Below are 21179 nucleotides of genomic sequence, written 5' to 3'. Positions count from 1 at the left end.
GCCTGGGCAACAGAGTGAGACTGTGACTCAAATATATATATATATATATTTACGCTCTTATTGTCAAAGGGCTCCCCAAACTCTGAAGCATGGGCTACACTTAGTAGCTCCCTTCCAAGGAATGCAGCATGGAGAGGCGGGAAAGAGCCACTTGACAGAAAAAAAATCTGACCAGCCCTCCTGGGGTGGGGGTACTTTCCTGATGACAGTTGGCACCTGCAACAGAATGGGTGAGAACAGCACTGCACCTCTGTGGTCTTCCTTCCAAATCCAAGCTCCAGCCTGAGCACGAGAAACATCAGGCAAGTCCCAATAAGAGGGACCCTGTAAAATACCTGGCAGCACTCAACACTGCCACATCAACAGAGAGGGAAGCCTGGGAACACAGTTGCAGCCCAGAGGAGTCCAAGGGGATACACAACCGAATGTCATAGCATATCCTGAAACAGAAATGGGGCACTAAGGAAAAACCAGTGAAATCTAAACAAAGTAGGAAGTTTGGTCCACAACAGTGCATCGATACTGGTTCATTAGCTGTGATCAAGGCAGCTGAACTCTGAGCTGCACCCAGGGTCAGTGGGCGGCAGGAGCAGAGCTTGTCCTGATGTGTCAGAGGCCTCATCACAGGCCCACAGGCCCGGGGCGTGGATGACACCCACACAACATTCACAGGAAGCTAGTTTTGAGAAAATATGTGACTCTGATGTATCAGGTAGAGGAAAGAAATGTTCACGGTGGGGGAATGGAGTACAAAGTGTACAGAAACTTTCTGTACGATGTTTCCGCTTTGTTGTAGATCTAACAATATTCTGAAATCAAGTGTTTATTTCAGTAAATAAACAAGACGAGGCTGAAACGGCTCTCTGCAGGAGTGTGTCCAGTGGTCCCTCCTTCATCAGAAGAAGCAGATGCTAGACTACACACATCCTCTGAGACCCAATGCTCAACCCACAGGGGTCACTTTCCCCTTTGGCCTTGTTCTGTCTTCTCAGTGTAGTTGCCATCCCTCCCCCTGTTGCACGGTCCTGTCCCCAAAGACTGTATGTAAGTGGAAACTTTTCCCTCCTTGCTGCCTTCAAAAAGCTGCTTCCACAACTCACATCTTTCTGCTGTGAATGTCTGGCAGGGAAGCAGAAGGCAGATAAGCAAGGCCTATCAACAGGGGTTGGACAGGGCTTAAGCCAAAGCTCGGTTCTTCTTCAGAGACATAACTGTTTTTTTTGTTATTTATTTTACTTTAAAGATGTGGGGTACAATTCAGGATTAGGTATACAGGTGTTCATTGTACATGTAAAGTTTGGACCTATCTATATATGGTAAACGTTCAGGGTTCACTTATGAGTGAGAACATATGGTACTCAGTTCTTTGTTTCTGTGATAAATCACCAAGTAACACAGACTCTAAATCCATCCAAGTTGCTATGAAGTCTATAATTTTGCTTTTCTTTATGGCTGTGTAATATTCTTTCATATATATTTACCACGTTTTTGTTTTACCAAGTCTAGTTTTGATGGGCAGCACATTTGGTTCCATGTTTTTGCTATTGTAAATAATGCTGTAATAAACACGTGTGTGCAGGCATCTCTTTTGTAGAGTGATTTAGGTTCCTCTGGGTATATTCCCAGAAGGAGTATTGCTGGATTATATGGAAGGTCAATTCCGAGATGGTAACTGTTAAACGTGAGTAACATTTACTGAGCACATATTCGGTGCCAAACACCAGTCTTTGATTGTTGCAAATGTTAAGGAGAACAAGTGCAGCTGTGCTCAGTCAGGCATTTGCTTGTCACATGGAACCTGCACGGGTGAGGCATGTGGACTGAACGTCCGCCACCCTCCTCAGTCGACTTCATTTGAAAATGCAGTTTCAAATGAGAACCTTCTGCCAGAACTACCAGTGTGTGTTTGGTAGATGTAGACAGCCAGGTTAGCAACATATTCCTCCGGAGAAGAAACACCGAAGGCTCTCAGGACTAAGCTGCCCTTGGCAGGAGGAGAAACTTCTCCAGAGCCCAGGTTAGCTGCTCAGAACACCCGCCACCATACAGCCCTCTGGTCTTCTCCACTCAACATGGTGATTTTTATCAGAGGAGAAAACTGACACCTGGACTTGGGAAAGAGCTGCACAAAACAGACCATGGCAAGAAGGAAGAAAGAGGCCCCGAGAAGCCAGAGCAGAGCCACCATGAGGCCAGGCAAGGGGAGGGTGCTGTGGCCAGAGGAACGGTCTCCAGCTTTGGAGCAGGTGAATGTATAACTCAATCCTCCCTGCCCCACCTACCACCTGTGTGGCTTGAGCAAGGCAATTGATGAATGAGATGCAAAGATGTGATTCTTCAACTCCTACTTAAAGATAACAGTGTCTCATTTGATCCTCATTATTAGCATAAACCACTACACATCCTGTCAAGCACCAATCTGCTCCATTTCTGGAGAAACGCTCAATAAACCTGATTATTGTTGTGCTGTTATTTCTATTTTAAAGCAAACCTTAGGTAAACATTTCACCTATGAGAGTAAGTTTGTTCAAATGTGCATTATCCAGTCCAGAGGGACATATAACACTTCCAAAAGGCTGTGTTGAAAGTAGGGATAGTTTGGCAAAGCCTGCATACCAACCCCCTTGTTTTTCAGCTGTTTTGAATGAGAAGGTCATGTAGGTAGCAAACACTTGGTGCCCGTTCCACTCCTGTTCCAGTCCTAAATCAAGACTTGGGCTCAAAGTGAAAGTAGAAATAGGGCAGTTGATGAATGAGATGCAAAAATGTGGGTAGAGTCAGAAAAATCTGCTGTAAATCAAATGATGAAAAAAATCAACGAAGATGTGTATTTAGTATCACTGGTCTCATTTTACAGATGAGATCGTTGTGGCCGGATGATGGCAAAAGATGTAAAAAATATAACTAGAAAGGAGCAGATATTTCTGAAGTATATCCAAAATATGTGAGATTATTTTTTAAACTGTGAAGAAGGAGACCAAGAAGCGTCATCTGGCTGCCCAAGCGGCAGCGTCACCCCCACCCTGCCAGCTGCCTCCCTCCTCTGACTCCCTTTCATCAAGCTCAAAACCTTCTCTTCACACCTGCCCATAAACCAGGTTTTCCTGCTCACTTGCCCTCCTTGCAGCCCTTACCGCTGCCCTTCTCCCACAGGTGCAAAACTCCCAAACCTTGAGTACAGATTGAAATGCCCCACCCTGTGACCTTCAGTACAAATAAAGAGTCCCCCCTGGGAAGTGATTCCTCCCTCTTGAGGGTCTGAATCTGTGATTAGCTCTTGAAGTTGGATGCAGAGAGGCTAGAAGGAAATCACCTGCTCCTTTCACAAACACTGCTAAGTCAGCCAAGAAAGCTTGAATGCTACTGAGGCCCTGCCACAGAGGTTTCGTTTGGCAGCAAGGCACTGCAAGGGGACAAAGAAAAAGTATTAGTGACATTGCCTTCCTCGTGGTGTGATGGAAAACACACAGCCCGTGTGCACTGTTGATTTCCTGGGAATGTAATGCATACGGCGCCCAGACAGCGTGCGGCCTGGTGAGTTCTTGGACCTGAAGACCTGATTGGCTCTGCTGCTCCTCAGTACAGAGCCCTGGGAAGGTATGTAACTTCCCCGAGTCTGTGTCATCAGACATAAAATGGAGCTAATATTTTTCTTTAGTGATACATAATCCAGCTTGTATATAAACCATAAGCCTAAAATTCACCCTTGTTTTTTTCTCTCTTCTGTATTCCAACTCCTATCTCTGAATTCTGTTCATTCTGTGTCTTAAAAATCTCTCCAATCCCTGTCTCCATTTCCACAAATTATGTTAGTTGGTACCTTGATGTCCTAGACTAATGTGATATCCTCCTAGCCCATCTCCCTGCTCCTAGTCTAGCACCAAAAGTCAATTGTTTTCTTCCTTCTCACTGCCTTCAGTTATCTTGCTAAATGTATATCTCATCACCTTGCCCCTGATTATATCATCATATGACTCATCATCATTTGTGGAATACGGCACAAAGCCCTCCATGACCGATCCAACCTCAATGACCTTAATCTTTCCTACCTATATTAGTTAGAAACCTTTCAGATGCAAATGGAAAAAAAAGAAAAACACTGAAACAGGTTTCATTAAAAAGGAGTACTTAACTGGTTTATGAAACTAAAAGGCTGGGGCAGACCAGGCACAACTGGATCCCAAGGCTCAACGTCTCCTCGGGAAGTTGTCTCTTCACCCTGTGCTTTGCTTCCTCCATAGGGACTTTACTCTTAGACACAATCTTCCCACTGCATGACAGTTCTGCCTCTAGCACTTTCAGGCTTAACTAGCACCCACCTAGCAATACCCCATGCTGCTCAAGAAAGAAACTTCCTCTCACTAAGTTCAGCAAAAGTCATGAGGCAAAATCTCAGTGGCCTTTGTCAGGTTATTTGCTTAACCTTCTACAGATACTGTACTTGGGAGGAACTTAGTGGCTACATTCAGGAGGTGGGGTGGAGCCAATCTCACCTGAACCATATGGCTTAAGAACAAGATCCCCCTCCCACCCCACACACCCAATGCGATGCTAGAAACACACACACACACACACACACACACACACACACACACACCCGATGTTATTACCCTTCCCCAAATGAACTTCTCCCCTATTCCAAGCTGCAAAGTTCAGTGGTTCAAAAGAACCATGTTCATGATTTCCTGGAGGTCTGGAATTTAGAAGGGGCTCCGCTGGGCAGTTCTTGGTTGGAGTCCCTCTGGTGGTTGCAGTGAGATGTCAGTTGAGGACAGAAACAACGGGAGGCTCCTCGGGGCTGGGTGCCCAAGATGGCTGCCTGCTGCTGCTGGCAGTGGGGCCTGCAAATGGCCTCCCAGCTCGAGACACTCAGGGTAGATGGGCTTCTCACTCAGGAGCCCAGCGCCCCAAGTATGGCCATGCAAAAGGGGACGCTCATCACCTTCTCTGACCTGGCCTTGGAAGGCAGGCAATGTCACTCTTCTGTATTCATTGAGTGTCAGGATTCTGAGTCAAAGGTGGAGACCGTACCTTTGGACAAGGAAGTGCCAGGTGATTCGTGGCTACAATCACCATCTATTGTTCTATGAGCATGTGCCCACCATGGCAACATCCTTGGCCTTTGTGGATGCCTTGTCTCCTCTGGAATACTCTTTCTCTGCCTCGTCTGTCTGCTTGCCCTACAACACACATCCCACTGCAAAGCTTCCCCTCCCCACCACTTCTCTTGCAGTACCACATCCACATCCCAGCACAGACCTCAATGGCCCCTTTCTAGAGTGCACGGTAAGACTTTTTCCCTCCGTCTCTCACTAGGCTACAAGATCCTGGAAGACAGGAACTAGATCTTATATCCCTGCTTCACTTACTGTCTCTTATAGGCCCTCAGTACATATTTGCCAAATCGAAGGATTCGATTATATAGCCAGAGTTCCTCGAATGCTAAAGTGCTTTTCAAACAAAGGCTGTCATTATTCACAAGATAAGTGAGGCTTCTACTGAAAAAAAAGTAATAGCTTCTGATGATAGCGTTCCATCTGACAAATTCTAAATGGATACTCCATTTAACTGTCTAAAAAGAAAAACAAAAAAAAATTGAGATTTTTTCCTCTGGCTTTAATACTAGTGACACCTAATTTGTTTTTTATACTTTTTTCTTTCTGCTTTTATTTTAGATTTGGGGGGTACACAAGCTTGTTTGTTACACTGACATATTGTATAGTGGTAGGGACTGGGTCTCCGGTGGGCTGCTCCCCATATAGTGATCACTGTACCCAATAGGTAATTTCTGAACTCGAATCCCTTCCCTCACCTCCACCTCTGTTGGTATCCCCAGTGTCTATCATTTCCATATTTGTGACCATTTAGCTCCCACATATGAGTGAGAATATGTGGTATTTGGTTTTCTGTCTCTGAGTCAGTTCACCTAGGATGATGTAGTCTACTTCCATCATGTTGCTGCAGAGAATATGATTTCATTCTTTTTTATGGCTGTATGTACTCCATGGTATATATATCCCACATATTCTTTATTGGTAGGCACTTAGGTTGGTTCCATGGTTTTGCTATTGTAAATAGTGCTGCAATGAACATATATGAGTACAGGGTGTTTCTTTCATGTATATTGATTTATGTTCCTTTGGGTAGATCCCTAGTAGTAGGATTACTGGGTCAAATGGTAATTCAATTTTTAGTTCTTTGGGAAATCTCCATGCTACATATCTGTTATTTGAACCACTGTTTCCCAGGTTCTATCAGCCATTTGTTTTTCCACAAGTCTGTTTTACCAGGCCAATTTGTTATAGTTTTTTTACCTAATTATTTTTTTCACCTAATTTTCCTAGACCTAATTGTCCTGTGTGTGACATTATTTACAAGATAAGTGTGCCTTCTACTGAAAAAAAAGTAATAGCTGGTGATAGCTTTCCTCCTGACAAATTCTAAATGGATACTCTATTTAACTGTGTGTGTGTGTGTGTGTGTGTGTGTGTGTGTGTGCCCCACACCAGTATATACTTTCTAAATACCTATAAAATAAGTAACCATAAACTTGAAGTCTTGATAGAGTATATGAAGCCAACACACACAGTGAAAACTCAGATAGAGATGAAATGTATTCAATCTCAACAGTAATCATAAAAGAGGTCACTAATATCACAGTGAAAAGCCATCTCACATCTGCATGATAGGCAAAAATATTTAAAAACCAGAGAGGACTTGAAGAAATAGGATATTTTACATGTTGATGGTATAAACTGATACAACCACTAGGGAAACAACTTGACAACACGTTATTAAGTTAGTTAAGTTGGCAATATTTGTAGCCTAAAACTCTGCAGTTCCATTTCTAGGAATATAGAGCTACTTCCACATGTTCATCATCTGACAGGTAGACAGATAACTTGTTGTGTGTTTATAAAATGGAATGTTACATGGCAGTTAAAATAGCCAAAGATGCAAGTATGGATGTGGATGGTTCTGAAAAAAAAATCATATTGAAGTTAAAGAAAGCAAGGTACAGAAAAACTATCACTTGACACTTTTTATATAAAATTTTAAGACAAGGCCGGGTGTGGTGGCTCAAGCCTGTAATCCCAGGACTTTGGGAGGTTGAGGTAAGGGGATTGCCTGAGCCCATGGGTTCAAGACCAGCCCCGGCAACTTGGTGAGGCCGCGTCTCTACAATAAATCAAAAGATTAGCCAGGCATGGTAGCGCGCACCTGTAGATCCAGCTACTTGGAAGGCTGAGGCGGAAGGATCATCTGAGCCTAGCAGATCAATGCTGGGGTGGCCATGACTGTGACACTGCACTCCAGCCTGGGTGATGGAGTGGGACTCAACTCAAAAAAAATTTTTTAAGCAAGTAAAATAATACTAAAAATACTTAAGCTAACATAAATGTGTCATAAAAGCATATAGAGCTAATGAAAATGATAAACATTAGACTTGTGTTACGTCTGCAGGAGAGAGAAGCGATTTCACAGGCCTGGTCATGACATTTATTCATCTGGTGGTAGATAACTAGTGTTTGTTGCACTGTTCTTGGTGTCTTTTTGTATGTCCAAAATAAGTAAATTTATAATAATTTATAAATTTCAAAAAGAGAAAAATTTCACAATATCATGTAAGGATTTTGAAATGTATTGTAAATAAACAGAGTGAAATATACACAAACCTGCACCAGTCATTAAAAACTCAACCTTCACGAAAAGATACATGTAAAGCCAGAGTAAGAAAACATACCATATGATGTTAACAGTAATTAGCAGCTGCTTTGAGATTTTCATTGCCCTTAGTTTGTTGATTTTTTTGTGTTTTCGGCTCCATTTTCTCTAGTGAACATAATTAGTTCTTAATGAATTTGTTGAATTAATTAATAATTATGTTTGAATGTCACGGTTGTAATGAATAGTGACAGTCAATCCACATGTGCTACTATCTTTCAGAAGCAAACATCATCAGAAAAAATCTCAGAGCTGCACCTCTAGCCACATTGCCATTTGACCTAGTTGAGAAAATAATTTTGCAACAGGACAATGTCCCAATCCTCTGTGAGCGTACCAATTAAAAACAGGAGACAAAACAGTGAAGCAGGCCAGTAAAGTGAGCACAAAATACTGCATTTGGATTCTGGGGCTCTCTGACATTCAGACATGAAGCTGACCTCCACTCTGCCTGCTTGGATTCTGGAGAAGACCTCATGTGAAATCGCTGGCCAAACATGGCTTTCTTACCACTGCTTTTATTCACACCGAATGTTCTCCTTTCTTTTTCAAATGAGGAAGAGATAGCGCAGCAGCCTTTCCCCAGCTGTGGGAAATGGATATAACTGAAGTGAGATCTGTGCTGGGGCTTTGTTTTTAACTCACTCCTTAGAGAAGTGCAACCAGCTCCACGTGGGTGTTCAATGCTGCCATAACTTGCTTCCAGCCCACCTTGTGAGGAAACAGAAATAACCACAATGTTGCACGTTTTCCTGCAGGATTTCACTGCTATCAAAAAAAGAGAGAGAGGAAAAAGGATATAAAGGATATCCCAGGTTACGTAAAGGAAATCAAAAGTGTTCTGAAAGTATAGGAACAGTCCTTACACTGGTTGTTCATCATGTTACAAGCACCACAGGAAGCATCACTGCCTAATCCACACTGCCTCCATGAGGGCCTAGTCACTTGTGCTCAACTTAAAACACCTGACTCTCACCTGGTGCTTACCTGCAGGCTATCTTGTCTTAAAGTCTTCACACTCATTTTCTCAATTAATCCTCCAGGCAACTCTATTAGGGGGAGTTGGTCTTACTAGCCCCACATTATAGATGAGGAAACTGAAGCTAAGAGAGAAGTTAATGGCTTGTCAAGACCACGAAATGAATAAATGAGGGAGCTGAGTTTGGACCCAGGATCCTGTGGGGTGCTGACCCTCTCTGCACCTGTCTTCAGGATGGCCCAGTGAGTGGCACTTTCATCCACATAATACCTTTTGCCTTTCCTCCCACAGCCATTAGTGGCTGAGATGGTAATCCCTGTTGACCCACAAGTCACTGTGTCTTTGAGATACCTACTAACTTGTAAGGAAAAAAAATCTATCTAGCTACAAAATCTATGTATTTAGCACCAAGCCACATTCTTTTTCATAGACCCACAGCCAGTTGAGATTGATCCCAAGTTGTTCTTCTGCCCTGTTTCTCCATCTGCAAAAAAACAAAAAAAGGAAATCCTATTTTTCTTTCTTGAAAACCTTATTTATTTTTAGGGGAGCAAATGAGATCCAATGTAAAAGAACTTTGAGAAGTATAAAGACATAAAAGATTCCTATTTGCGTGCATATCTCAGCTAAGTTTCCCTAACCGGTGTCAGCAATTAGAAAATGCCAAGTCTCTCACATGTGTGCCCACAAGGCTGTGACCAAGAATGCATTCCCTATTTTCCATCAGGGTAGGACTCAGAAAAGGTTCCGGGACCCAACCTTTTCCAACACAGCTCTGTGCCTTAATACAAAGCCATCTTCATTTCCAGGTTCAAGGATAGACCAGAGGCCTAAATTAATCAAAATAATTTCAGTCTCCTGAGCACAGTGATTCTTTTCATTAACTTTTACTTAAGACAAGCAGCCCATGTGTTCTCCCGACTAGAAGATTTAACTGAATTTGGACTCCAGGGTGTGTACTGATGACATGCTATGCAGATGCACAACCTGAAACCATGGTGGACACAGTCCACTGTGAGGAGGTTGGTCATAGAACAATATGACACCATCAAAAGTGGTAAGAACTTAATAAATGTTGGTTATTTATTATGCTGAAGTTTTTGACAGTTTCTGTCCCAAATGTGATGGTCCTATTCCCTTCTTATAGGTAATTATTTTTAGGACATCTTAATTTTGCATATTTAATCTCCATCTTGAGGATTATGATCTCTTCTTCTCTCATCCAAATTCCAGACTAAAAGACTTGGAGAATCACACCTGTTAAAGACGCATCAGATAGGGTTTATTGCCCTATTACCTTATATACTGAAGTTGTTTTCCAACCTGACTCTTGCATAACATCACATAACAGATAAAGAAGGAAATCAAAATATTTATGACCCTGCAAAGCTGTCTTTTGGGGACTTCTAGACCATAGGCACCTTGTCACTTACTGATTTCTGAAATTCCTTTTATGGAAACTACAAATTGCTAGTCAGAAAATCCTTAAATCTACCTATAACTCGCAAGCCCCCATTTGGAAATATCCCTCCTTCCCAGGCCAAATCAATGAAAATCTCACATGTACTGATTTATGGTGTTTGTAACTTCTGCCTCCCTAAAATATATATAACCTAACTGCAATTCAGCCACCCTGGGTACACCTTCCTGGGCCTGGTCACTCATATTGGTCAGAATAAACCATCTTAATATTTTACAGATTTTGGCATCTTTTCATCAACTAATTGGTGCCTGAAACGTGGAGTCTCACAGAAGACTTCAGGAACACCAGGGAAGTTGTCCAAGCCAGGAGCTAGGTACCAGCAGGGGCCCACTACAGTCCCATTGACCACCTGAGAGGTGGTCAGTCTCTGTTGAGTCTCTGTTGAGACTTACCTTGGACCTCTCACTTTGGCTGATGGTCCCTGGTCTATTCTGAGCTGTTTTTTCTCTTTCTAAAAAATTGTTTGGGATCCAAAAATGTGATTCAGAGATACATTCTAAGGGACCCTCTCCATTACCTTTTCTCAACCCCAAAAGGAAAAAAAAAAAAATACTTGATTGGCTTGTCTGTGCATTTACACAAGGAATTGAACTACCATTTTCATAGACAATGAGAGACTGAGTTCCTCCGCTCTGAAGAAACAGGACATTTTGCTTCTCCCAGCTGAAAGGCATCCCGAGGTGATGGGATGAGAATGTCTGGGGGTTGACCCCAATACATGTTGCAGTCATAGAGTGAATCCTCCAACAAAATTAATTAAAAGAAGGCTTGTCCAGGAAAATTGTATGAAAGCTGATCACTCAATGTCTTGAGTCTCTTGGAGGTAGTAGATCTCCAAAGGGAAAAGCTGTGACATGTAAGAGGGTGGAACTGGCTTAGTAGTAAAACACTGTGGAGTCCTGCCCACAAGTAGTGCACTCCGATCCACAGCACAAAACCCTAGGCCACAGTTCAATTCCTCCCTTTTGAGAGAAAAACAAATGAGACACAAATTCTTTAAAAGAGAGGAAAGGGAAAAAGAATGACCTTCTTTGGGTACCCCAGCTGGTTTTGTGTTTGATAACTATGGTGCTTTTACTAGTATTTATGTAAATAAGGACTTCAGCTGGTTAAATATTATGGACAGCTTTGTGCACATTTTAAACCTGATGGGTAGATTTCAACAAGGAAGATTCAGAGCTCAAATGGTTAACATTCGATTAAAGGGTTAAATAGAGTTTTCTAAAGCTGTCTATTTCTCTCTTTTCTTTTCTGCCTGCTTTGAATCTGCTGTTATTAAACTACTGGTGTTGAGATAAAGTTCACTGTTTCAAGGTTACTTGGAGATTTTGTTTTCCTTAGTCCAACCAGTTCTAATTAAAATGTAAACATTGAAACTCATTGAAACTGAAGAATAAAAAGAGGCAAAAGAAGTTTAAAAATCAAGCTGTCATGGAAACTACTTTACTCCGGTTTTGATCTGCAGTCTTTATTGGATTACTTATTGGAACAAACAAAACTTAGTGATGCAAACAAGTTCCAAATTTTTCAGAGATATCATTTGGATTCAAGTATCTTTTGCAAAATGGTGGGTTTATATTGTTATTTAATGGCTAGAATTCAGAAGCAAAAGCTACTGGATCTTTTGTTTATGTGTATGTATGTATGTTTAAATGTGTTTACATACATGTTGTGTATTGTGTCTAGCATACTAACAAATTGGCTTATAAATAAAAGAGTACTCATAAATTAAGTCCAAATGACTTCAAGTTCGTGTGACTTAAGTAAATCTTTAATTAAAATGCTGTTAAAATTAGTGATAAAATAGAAATGTCTTCAAAATTGTCAGCATATATTTTTTTGTCTGGGCGTACTAATTAGATAAGTTTTATATTTGCCTCTGCTACACACCTTAAAGTATCAGGGTTTGGCATGAGGGTTATAAGACTATAAACCTAGCCAAGACCAGAATGATCTTTATGTGTATGATTTTTTTGACGAAATTAATTTAAGACTGTGGATTCAATGAAAACAACCAAATCTTCTGAGTTATCAGTAAGAAGCCCATGTATTTAACTTTGAGGTTCTTACTTAGGTGACATCTGATAATCACAGACTTTGAAAATGATCAACTAGTAAATAACTTAAAATGATGACTAGCTTTGTTTAATGTCTCGGTTTTCATAATCTAAGTAACAAATGAATTGAGTAAATAAAAATAAGACAGATGCATATAAATAAACATCTTATGTGATTTAGATAATGCAACTGTTTCGGAAACTCATTCAATGTCTATGTCACTTTCCGTTAAGAAACGATTATTTTATGAAGGAAAATGCTTATGAAATTTGAGGAATAGATCTCATCTATAAAATGCTAATACCTAACAGTTCGGAATTTCTTGTTTCCTAGGTTTTCACTAAAATTTAAGGTTATTTTATGTAATCTGGATGTTATTTAAAGGTTATTTACGAAAGAAGATAGAAATAAACCAGTAAGTAAGAGAGAGAGATGTGAAGAAAGTAACAAATATGAAAATGTATTTTTGGTAAGAAAGGTTATAAAGAAAAGAATAATTTTGTATGTGAAAGAATTTTGTATGGCACATTTTTGTCCTGAAGTAAAATGACTGATTATTTAGGAAATAAGGAAGCATAGGACAAAACAGAAAGTCCAAGCATGTCATAGAAGGTCTATATAAGACGTAACAAGGTTTGTGAAGGGGAATTTATGAAAGAAATTTTGTATGTGATTAAATTAGCTATAATTTAAAAGAAATTATCTATAATAGCCTTTTAAAATTTTGTTCTCCTATGTTAAGATGAATAAATTACAAGAGGTTTTGATTTTTAATTCTATTACCTATTTCTTAAAAAATAAAATAGCTTCTCACACTCATATCTCGGATCAACTTTAACTGTGTCTGACTGCTTTCAGCTTTTTCTCCCCTTGAGAATTCTTTCGTCTATGGCCATATCACCCTGAACACACCTGATCTCATCTGATCTTGGAAGCTAAGCAGGGTCAAGCCTGGTTACTACTTGGATGGGAGGGGCCTGAGATAATAACTCTTTCCTCCAACTTTTTTTGGTAAACTTCTGTAAATTTTTTCTCTGGTTCTAACTGTTGCTGTGAGCTGATGCTGAAATGTTTTATCTTCAAGTTCTAGAAAAGCAATGTTTTCCTCCAATACAACTTGACACTGTACTCTTGATTCTTGGCATTTCTTGATATCCCTAAACTTTTCAATGTAATCAGGAAACTTCTTATAAGTTACTAATAGTCTTGTATTCTCCTGCTTAGTACTGGTTTGTTGATTCTTGTTTCCTCTGTAATATAATGTTCACTCATGAACCTAGACACTCTTCCAGTGTCTGACTGATTCAAGTATGTTTTTCTATCAGGTTTGACTTTCAGGTTATGCAAATGGGCTTCTCATAAGGGGAGGCAATCACGCTACAGAAGATTTTCTTTTCCTTTTTGGTAACTGGCCTAAGAAACAAAGACTTTACATTTTATCAAGATAATTCCTATGTTATCAATATGGGGTTTTTGATTACTTAGGAAAACTAAGCTTTAAAAAGATTAAAGTTTTTATATCCATATAACTTTCTGTATTGCTTTTAAAGTCTTTTGATGACTTTAAGGTCTTTTGAGAACTTTTTTTTCAATAATCTGTGATTCTGTTTTAATAAAATGTTCTAAGTCTTTTTACATTTTTGATGAATATCCTGTTAACTAATCCTTGTACTGTTAAGTTATAGGGCTTTGGCTCCTGGGTCTAAAAAGACAGTGACTTCTGTTATTAATATATCACACCAGTCGGGACCTGATCTTCAAACCTAGGAAAGGGTGACCATCAAAAGGAACTCCTTTATAAGGCACAGAACCAGAAATTAAAGTTATTTAATCTCTTTAGACCCAGGAACTATTTCAGAAGAGGTGGGCATGTGAGATTGTAAGGGCCAATTTTGAGAGATAAAATTAATTCAGAGTTTGTTTACAAATTGCATATTATCAAAAGTTCACCTGTTGACAGAAGGCCAACATCTGGGCCCTTGTGTTTGAATAACAGAGCTTTCTTGGAGCACTGATTTTTTTCTCTAAAAGAAAATTACTGAGTTATAAAAAGTAAAAATAGCAACTTATAGTCAAATTAATTAACATTAAATAGATTTGTTGGCCGGACTCAGTGGCTCAGCCTGTAATCCCAGCACTTTGGGAGGCTAAGGCAAGTGGATTGCTTGAGCCTGCAAGTTCAAGACAACTTGGCAAGACCTCCTCTCTACAAAAAATAAAATAGCCAGGTGTGGTAGCTTGCACCTGTAGTTCCAGCTACTTGGAAGGTTGAGGCAGAAGGAACACTGGAGCCCAGCAGGTCGTCACTGGGGTGGCCATGAGTGTGCCACTGCACTCCAGCCTGGGCAATGGAGTGAGACTCCGACTCAAAAAAAAAAAAGATTTAAAAGCAGCTTTAGTATTAAGACTACACTATACAAAGGTAAAATTTGATTTTTTCTTCTGAACAAAATTTCATATAATATTAATAAGATATAATACAAGACTTTTGTTCACCTCTTTGAGTAAACTATAGGGAAAGAAAAGGAGAGAGAAACACAGATTTGTTGGGTTCGTGCCATCTTCATTAGGTCTTATTGTTTGAGAGATTTGAGTCTCCTATCAGAGAATAAAGGTGTTCACTCTTAAAATTTCTACATTAAAAGGACTAGATTAAAAAAAATGTACATATACACGATGGAATACTATGCAGCCATAAAAAAGAACAAAATCATGAATTTTGCAGCAACCTGGATGGAAATAGAGTCTGTAATACTGAGTGATCTCTCACAGAAACAAAGATCTGAGTATCACATGTTCTCACTCATACAGTGGACCTTGAACATCTATCATAATACTATAAGAAAAGGATTGACAGTGGTGGAAAACTATGGGGGGTAGGAAGGGGAAGGGAGGTGGGACTAACAGTAGTCAATATCTGTCTGGGGACAGGGAGACACCCCTTATCAACAAGGGTGCCTGAACAATACATATTTGTATATCTAACCCTTAACTGTACCCCACAATTTTAAAATAAAAAATATGTTAGGAAAAAAATATTTCTACATTATCATTTTGGCTAAATGAATAACAATTTTACAGTGACTAGTGATCCTATTTTGTGATAGTGAATGTTTTAGAACCTTTGATATTTGACAAACTTTCCAATATCAAAATTTTAGGTTCTAAATTGTCTGATCATTAAAAAAAATTTTAAGATACTAAGTTTCTTTCTTTTTTTTTTTTTTAAGTTGGAGTCTCACTCTATCACCCAGACTGGAGTGCCATCTTCATTAGGTCTTATTGTTTGAGAGATTTGAGTCTCCCAGCCACCTCAGCCTCGACCTGCTGGGCTCCGGCGATCCTTCCGCCTCAGCCTTCCAAGCAGCTGGAACTACAGGCGTGCGCTACCACGCCCGGCTAATTTTTTTATTTATTGTAGAGATGAGGTCTCGCCAAGTTGCCCAGGCGGGTCTCGAACCCGCGGGCTCAGGCAATGCACTCACCTCAGCCTCCCAAAGCGCGGGATTATAGGCTGAGCCACCGAACCCGGCTTGATATTAAGTTTTTTGAAATCCAAGAGAGACATATTCAGCTTATTTTATATGTTAGAGTCATACAAACAGATTGTCAAATATAAAAGGATGTTTAACTTTCTTTAAGTTGTATCTATATGTGTTATTAGGCAAAAATTGTGTAGGATTCCTATAAGTCTGGTATGTTGAAGTATATATTCTCGGTAATAATTATGATTATATTCAATTACTGCATGCCACAGAAATAACCAAATTTTCTTGTCAATTATATCTTTAATCGTGGCTGTGTTAAGACTTCTATCATCCACAGTTATTATTTTACCTTAATCCATTTCAAGAAACAATTTATTACCAGCTATAGGACCTTATCAGGTACTTTGCACTGATTCTCATTCCAAAAAAGAAATTCACACCTTGGATTCACATTTCACACCTAAAGCAAGTGCCCAGCCACATTGCTGACCACACCTGAACTTCCAAACCAATCTCCAATATCTGCCTGTTATTTAAAAAAACACCTGAGGCTTAGCCAGTCTTCTGTGCAACAACGAAGGCGAGCATCCCTCCAGGGATATCAGACCAGCCCAGTTCTCATGAACCCTGAAATAATGCTCATCTTTACTCTATACTCATCACTATGTTATCATTTTGTGTTTTTTTTGTCAATGCTATGCAGGATACAGGAACAAGAAAAGGACAAAATCAAGGGCTGAGATCATGACAACCTGTAAAATAGATCTGATCCAAGATGTTTTTTAGACTGAACTCTAGACCTAACTCCCTCTTATCCTTAAATGATAGGTATAAAATCATCTCCTTCCCCCATAATCCAACATCACTGATGAGAACTTTTTTACTCTTATCAAAATTCCTTACTAAAAGGCTTGGGGGTCACACCTGATAAGGACTCACCAGATGGCGTTTTATTACCCTATATACTGAAGTTTGTTTTCCAACTTGACTCTGGCATAACATCATACAACAGATAAAGAAGGAAGTAAACATATTTTATGACCCTGAAAAGTCATCTCTTGGGGACTCCTAGACCGTAGGCACCTTGTCCTCTACTGATTTTTAAAATTCCTTAGACAGTAACCACAAATTGCCTGTCAATAAATACCCCTTTTTTTTGAGATACAGTCTCACTCTGTCACCCAGGCTAGAATTCAGAGGTGTGATCCTGGCTCACTGCAACCTTGACCTCCTAAATTCAAGTGATCCTCCTGTCTCAGTCTCCTGAAAAGCTGAGGCTACAGGCACAATTACTTTTTTGTAGAGATGAGGTCCCATTATGTTACCCAGGTTGGTCTTGAATTCCTAGGCTCAAGTGATCCTCCTGTCTTGGCCTCCCAAAGTGCTGGGATAATAGGTGTGAGTCACTGCACCCAGCAGGAAATCCTTAAATTCACATATCACCTGCAAGTCCCCACTTGGAAACGTGTCTCCTTCCCAGGCCAAACCAATGAAAATATCACATGTATTGATTTACAGTTTTTGTAACTTCTGCCTTCCTAACAATGTATACAACCAAACTGCAATTCAACCACTCCAGACATCTATTCTCAGGACCTCCTGGGGCTGGGGTCCCTGGCCAGGTCACGCATATTGGTTACAATAAACCACCTTAAAATATTTTACAGAGTTTGGCATCTTTTTGTCAACAAACTCATCCCTGCAACAGAAGTCACCAATATTATTTCATCCAACTAATTGCATGAAAATGCAATCTCCTCTTTACCTGGCTATTGTCACATTTTCTAAAGCACTAAACTTTTATGTCTATTTTGGGGGTGAGAGAGACGTGGGAGGACCACTGCATTTCACTAATCACTATTTGTTAAGCGGGCAACCCCTTGGGGTCCCCTCCCACTGTGGGAGCTTTTCTGTCCTTTCAATACATCCTTGATTTCTCAAAAAAATACATATATATATATATATTTGTTGAGCATAATTCTCTGAAACCAACTTGCTCTCTTGAAAATTCACCTTACTTTGTGAATTTGAAGCATCTTTTCCTTCACTGGGAAGTGCCATTGACTGTTTAAGCCTCTACTTTTTCCATGCAAAATGAGAAATATTAGAAAAATCATATACATATCTTGCCTTTCAGTATTCAAATTCTGTTGTCAAATAATTATACTCTGGTACCTACACAATAAAGACGTTTCATATATCTCCTTAAAAGAGGAGTTTTGAAATAGGAGGTGAGTGGGAATGGTTAACTCTATCCCGGACTGGTCCTCATATAAGCACTTTGGGTTTCTCTCCCACTCCCAAATTTTGCATGTCTAGGTGGCCAGTTTCTTGTGGTCTGGGAGAAGCTAATTTGCATGAACTAGATCCCGGCAACTTTCTGTCCTTAAAAGCTCTCAGATCCACCCCTTCCTTTGTCCTTCACAGCAGCACAGCCCTGATCCAAGGCCCCATCCCAGGCACCTAGATGAGCGCGGTAGCCTTGCCTCCGCTGTCCTTCCCTCTTGCTTCCCTCTCCAGTGTCCCCCCCTTGCCACTGCCTGGGCTGTCTTTCCTAAGGCACATCTGATGACCACATTCTTCCCCTGCGTGAAGCCTGTCCATTATCCTCAGGGTACAATCCCTATCACCTCTGGTTCTTTGCAATGTGGCCCTGACTCGTGGACGACCCCATGTCTGCTGTCGACACGTGCGCACTGCAGTTATAAAATTGGAGACCACCCTCTGAGAAAATAAGGTAGAAACAAAATTTGTTTTCAGTTTATGTTTTCAAAATACCTTTAGAAAAATGAGGGGTTTTCCCCCTACCTATTTATCTAAAAGTTTCTTTGGCCCCCACATATGGTTCTGGGAAGTCATGGAACTGATATTTGTGTATACTGTGAAGTAGGAATCTAACTTTGTCATATTTCTCATGAATAACGTTATCCAAATGGCATTTTTGCAATCAGTGTCTTTAGGATAGTATCATCAACTTTTGGAATTTTGAGTGTGGGGGGGACACAACATCAATAAGGGTACCTGATCTCAAACCAGGCAGTGGGGACCAAACAGAGACCCAAACTTTACCTGCACAATGACCACTTGTATACTTAATCCTAATTGTACCCTACATCTTTCAAATAAAATTTTTAAAAAGAATAATTTTAAAAATTTGGAATTTTATAGATAAAAGAGATCTTAAAAGTGTCTTTTTTGTGGGAGATAGGAAAAGCTGTTTAAAATTTGATTCCACAAATTTTTCAGTGTAGAAAGGATTTCTTAAACAAGATGCAATTAGAAAAGACAAATTAAACATATTAAACGTCATCGACAAGTCCTATTAATAATATAAAAAGATGAGTTACAGACTGAAAGTATATGAGGGGGGACCCCCCAAAACTGGAATTATCTTTTGGCAGGCCGGTCCCTTGTAGTAAAGGCTTCCCCTGCTTGGTAAGTGTTCTAGGAACCCATTGGCATCAGTGTGCCAGCTAGCATTGTTGTGAGAGGCTGTGTTCTGTTTCAGTGAATTTCTGTTTTTGTTTTTTTTGAGATTCAGCATGTTTGCCCATTTCATGATGGGTGATTTATGGGCATACCTGCACACTCTGCACTGAGTGTTCAGCAGTTTTTCACCAAAAATGGCCTGATCCCCATGCCCCACCCTTCCTACTCACCCGATCTCATCCCGAGTGGCTTTTTTTTGTTGAACCAGATGAAAAAAAGTCCTCAAAGGGAAACGTTTTGCGAATGTGGAAGAGGTGAAACAAAAAATGGCAGAAGCACTAAAAGGCATCAACATTGATGAATTCAAAAACTGTCTTGAGCACTGGAAGAAGTGTCTTGACAGGGGTATTGCATCAAACGAAGTGTACTTTGAAGGTGACTAAAGTTTAAACTTGTAAGAACACACACACATTTGTTTATAAATAAATTCTGGTTTTGGGGGTTCCCCCTTGTATATTTGTTACATACCTATTTTAGAAAGAGTTAACGTCTAGGGCAAATAAATGATTCTTATAAATTAATAAGACCCCCCAAAAGACCCAACACAACAGAAATGTGGGCAAAGGTTTTTGAGCAGATCATTCACAGAAGAGAAAACCTGACAGACTTGGTTTAAAGGTACCAAATTTTCATAGTAATCAGGATATGCAGGTTTAAAACAATTACACTTGAGAAGGTTAAGAGGGTACACAACTTGAGATTTTTTTCCACAATGATAAATACACACAGAGACACACACACACACACACACACACACACACACACACACACACACACACAGAGAGAAAAGCTGCATCACACCCTCCAGAGTGGCAAATACTGGATGTCCATGGTCCCCGTGCTAGAGAGGATGAAGCAGTAGTTCTCTCATATGCCATGATGGGAACATGGGAATATACATCTGTGCAGTTCCTTTGGAGCAGTCAACATTCATGGCACTTAATGGACAACGTTGAACGTCCTGCAACTATGAATCTGGCTTATGGGTTCTGAACCTGGAGCAAAATCTCTGTTTACAGAGTGGGCGACACCCGAGGCCCAAAGACTGTGCCCAGAGAGAGAGCAGGGGTCCAGAGAGCTTCAGTCCCCCTGGACTCGACAGAGGCCCGGGACTGGGGGGAGGCCAGGATGTCTGGACACATGGGGTGAGGGGAGGACGGGCAGAAAGGTTCACAGCAGGGGGGGAGAGAATGGCCAAAGCTCTCTCCAGCTTGGCCACAGGACTCCACCACGGTGCCCGCAGCCTCTCCTGGAGAATGGGAGGCACAAAGGGCGCTGAGTCCACTTCAAGCCGTCAGCCACTTCCTTTAAACTAGATCTTGACTTTCTCGACGTCCCTGTTGGAGAAGCAGAGTCAGGATTCTCCCAGGTCCCACAAGCCCGGATTCCCAGGTACGCTCTGCTTTCAATTGCATACCGGTCATTCTGTGTGAAAAACGTATCCTTCCTATTTTTCCTCTTATCTTTCGGGTGGAAGAAGAAAGTCAATCGCCTCATATCCCTCGGGGGAGTTCTTGGCTCTAACACTTCGGAAAACACGATGCGGCTCAGGACACCGTCCCGCCCAGCGTCCGGCCCCGGTCCCGTGGCGTGGCGGAGCGCTCTCTGTCCAAACCCGAAGGGGGTTCCCGTCCCCCTTCCGTGAAGAAAGCAGGGCCAAGCGCTGCGGTTTCCGGGGATGTGCTCAAAGGTCAAGTGAGTTGCTGCAGGACAGCCCTCCCCCCCCCGCCGGCTTCCCCTCCCTGGGGCGAGCGCGTGAGCTCAGAAGCGCCGGGGAGGGCGGAGGGGTCCGAGCTCCTATCATGTCAACCTTTACATATCAATCATCTTCTCTAAAATGCAAAAAGTTTGTGTATACTGCAAATTGTATGGCCATCCATCTGTTTTCTTGCATAAATTGTCGCATCTAAAATTAAAAACACTCTGAATCATCACAACAACCTTTTTCCTTATGCTA

Source organism: Carlito syrichta, unplaced genomic scaffold (assembly GCF_000164805.1).
Source record: "Carlito syrichta isolate Samal-C Ts95f unplaced genomic scaffold, Tarsius_syrichta-2.0.1 Scaffold312553, whole genome shotgun sequence".
Lineage (NCBI taxonomy): Eukaryota > Metazoa > Chordata > Mammalia > Primates > Tarsiidae > Carlito > Carlito syrichta.
The sequence above is the reverse complement of the archived record's forward strand: the minus strand, read 5'-3'. Positions refer to the sequence as shown.